The sequence below is a fragment of the Oratosquilla oratoria genome, chromosome 5 (assembly GCF_046742065.1).
Source record: "Oratosquilla oratoria isolate Oo_2021 chromosome 5, ASM4674206v1, whole genome shotgun sequence".
Classification (NCBI taxonomy): Eukaryota; Metazoa; Arthropoda; class Malacostraca; order Stomatopoda; family Squillidae; genus Oratosquilla; species Oratosquilla oratoria.
Window position 1 is genome coordinate 34,503,589 of NC_134781.1, and position 3,890 is coordinate 34,507,478.

Sequence of the window (3,890 nt, forward strand, 5' to 3'; positions counted from 1 at the left end):
AGCTTAAAATTCAGCAAGAAGAAACTAAGAGAATGAAGCTGCAGCAGCAGCAAGAAGAAACCAAGACAATAGAACTACAACAGTAACAGCAGTGGCATAAAGAAGAAACTATGGGAATAGAAATGCAGCAGTGAAAAAAGAAGAAGAAAAAAAAAAAGACTAGCGGAGATAGAGCTTCAAAAGAAAGAATTAGAACATGGAGCACCTCCTTATGGTGAGTCCCGATATGATGATGTGAGCAGGTATGTAAAACTACTACCTCACTTTTCCGAGAAACAACCAGATTTTTTTTACACAGTTTGAAAAAGTCATGACTCAGTTAGAAATTGACAGAAATAATTGGACCATACTGTGTCAGTCTAATTTGTCAGGAAGGGCACAAAAAGCATATTCTTCTCTTACCTTAAATGTCAAATGAGAAGGTTTTCAAAGAAGTGGTGAATATTTGCTAAATGTATGGTTTAGTCACTTTTTGCTAAAATAATGCAAAAATAAATCCTTTTTATTACAAAATGTGATAAAAGGCCTATCAAAATATCATTAGGTACATTCTGATGCATGCCATGTGCGTGAACTATAAAATGCCATGCTGCGCTGTCAACTTGATCAGTGATCTGTCATATTTCGTGTGTTAGCAAGGTTTTGTCAAGTATTGTTTATTCTGTCGTCGCAAACTGCAACAGTGATTCGACGAAACTTTCTGCTGCAAATGGAATTAATTTTCCTTCTTTTCCGAAAAAAAAAGAAAAAAAAGAAATTGAATCATTTGGTGCAAACGGCACGAATCATGGGAGCCTGGATTAAAAGCAAAACTCTGTTGGAAACATAAAAAAAAAAACAAAAAACACTGAACCCTGGCCTTGCCGAGTCACTAGGAATTAGAATGAAGTCCATTCTAAAAGAAAATGCAACACAGACAATTTTTATCATCGACGAGACCCCACGTTTGGTAAGCAAACGCCGTCGAAGGAGCACTGATGTTGAAAAAAGACAACGTCGGGAGGTTGGCATATCAGTCTGTATCATGTGTATAGGTAGGCCCGTGTTATCTACGCTGTCACTGACAATCGTTAACAAGTATGGTTAGGATTGACTGACGATTTTTGGGCTAGGCCTAAGCGGATTAGGGGCACATTAATGACATAGGGTAGCTAGGCCTGTAGGCCTATGAATATGATCACACCACTCCACCAGGGTGACAGTTATGACCATGATAGGAAGTGATTTTTTTTTAATTTGCTTTAGTGTGGAAAAGGTGCCAAAATGGTATAATCATGTGAAATTATAATATAATTGAATCATTTCCTGGTCGACCATCACGCATTTTACTATATGGCATATTCAAGTTTTAACATGTTCAGTGGCTGTGTGAGGTTTGTGGTAGCTGGGCAGATTACATGCTTTGCCTTGCAGTTAGGTTTGAGCTTTTGAGGTGGAAGGTTGTGTGCTCCTATATGTTAATGGACGGTGAGTATTATAAATATATGTATATACATTACACAGTATTAATCTTCATTTTAAGTGGTTCACTGAGGGGAAGGGATACGGCATCCCACTATGTCTGTAAACATTCTATGACGTGATATAATGCCTTAATGTTATCTTTTCTTTATCCATTGATATATCACTTAGCCTTATATATATATTTTTTTTTTACAATTTATAACGTTTCTTTTCTCATAATGGCAAGCCTGACGAGGGAGACGGTGGCATGTGTGATTTTTGGTGTCCCATGCGATTTACCCACTAATCTTCTTCCATCCTATACTGATGCTATGAAAGTGTACATCAATACAAGACAACAGTTAACAACAAAGAAAAATAAATATCCACCATTCTCTGAAGTATCAGACAAAGTTTGTGTTAATGTTGAACTTGTTTGGGAGAAAGCGTCTCTGCCGACTGTGACCCAAAGGCGAGTGATTGAAATCTTGAGATCATGCAGGGACAAATACAAGAACATTTTGAAACCATACAAGGTTCGGAAGGCAATGACAACTACGATCAACAACTTGAACAATTGAGAAAAGATGCAGGTAAAGTCTTCGGCATTAGCAAATGCAAATTTATAGATTTTGTCATGAGCTGTAAATGTGAAAGAGCAGACAAAGTACCAGTCAATGAAAGAACATTTATATTTGACCAGAGAGGAGCCAGGAAGATGTTTATAGGGGGCATTGATTAGTGGAAACAAATACGCTACAGAAAAAAAAATACTCAGGAAAGAAAGTGAATCAAGAAGACGCAGTCAGCATTCAGCAAGAACAAAGCAGCAAAACAGTTCTGGAAACTGCGTGGAAGACAAGGACGACAGCACAGATACCAGCGACGAAGAAGACATTTTATCTAAGGCACACTGTAAATAAGATCTACTGACACCAGAGAGTAAACGACAAAAACTAGATTCCAAGTGTGACAATAAGTTCTAAATTCATCAATAACTATGCATGGATAGCTCAGACTTTAATAATAGAATAATAGTATGCAATGTATGTATATATATATATATATATATATATATAATCTTATGTTCATTATTATTTGATGTATATTTTGAAAAATAAATTATTTTGGTAAATTTATAACATCTGAAGTCAATAAAATATATGATTTTAATACTTTTTTCGCATAATGTTCTATTAATTAGTTGCTACCTTCTATAAATTTACATTTTTAAAAATGAAAATAAAAACATTTCAGGGCCAATTGGTGAATAATGGCATATTATTGTAAACTTAAAACGTCTGGTGGTTGATCATAAAAGTATCTGATTTAAATATAATTTTGGCATATTGATCTCTTAGTAAAATGACACCTTTTAAAAAACTCGAGCAAGTGAAAACTCAGAAAAATATATTTGAGCGATTTTCACTCCACCCTAATTAACCACGTCTTGTCAATTGAAGTCAACTAAATTAAAGTCTGTGTTTTGAGAGTCAAGCAAGTGGAATCCCCCACCACCCCAGCAGGAGTAAAGCCTAATTATCCTTGACCAGGAGGGAGGAATTTGTACTGATAAAGACTAATGATTTTTTCAGCTGATACAAAGTGCCTATGATGAATATTCACCTTCTGCAAGTACCACTACCAGCGAAATTGAGACGGAATGTGAAAATGACCATGGTGATAGTGCCAGGCATATGATTGATGGCTTCCCTTCCCCATAGCAACCACTACCTATGGCAGATAACTTTATAGATATGTCTGCGAGTGGCTTTTCCTAGCCTTCCTCTGTCCTTTAGTCAAATGATTTCTCTATTCTCTTCGCTACATAGGCCTGTTTTATTGTACCTTATCACAGATAAAAACAATTTGTAATTCATGAATCCTTGAAACTTTTGTCTGTAAATATGAAGCTTGGCATAGATCATGAGACGATTTATCCATTCACAGACTTTCTCGAAAGTTTGGGTGTTACTCATTCCAACTTGTGAAATCCACCTCTATTGCAACTCAAGTCCGAAGTTTCACAGACCTGTGCAGGTTTCCATAAGGCCAGGAGTGGTGAACAGAGGGACACAAATGAACAGAGCCATGATCAAAGATGTCGGTGTCCAAGTGAGTGATTGCCCAGTTTGGTTGAAGGAGGTGGCGTCAAACCAGACAGAACCTGTCACAGATGTCTCTGTGTCCCTACTCGAGGCAGTTGCCTTATCTGAGCCAAAGTGGGGCAAACCTTTGGGTCTTGGGTGTAGTAGTAGTGAGGAGGATCCAATGGAGGACGATATGGTGGTGTAGCGATGCTACTGTGGGGAGAGAAAGAGGGTTTGGTGAGTTCGTCTCCTTTATTTTAAGGTACGAGTAAATTGATTTTACACGAAGCAGGGGCCGATATAAAAACCACGTAGACAGTCACCCGTGGTGCGTAATTACATAATTGCACTGGATTA

General features: G+C 37.3%; 1 pseudogene; it reads left to right on the forward strand.

Annotated features, from left to right (window-relative positions):
• The first annotated feature begins 1,682 nt into the window (after positions 1-1,682).
• LOC143025734 (uncharacterized) lies at positions 1,683-2,366 on the forward strand (annotated as a pseudogene).
• Positions 2,367-3,890: the final 1,524 nt, after the last annotated feature.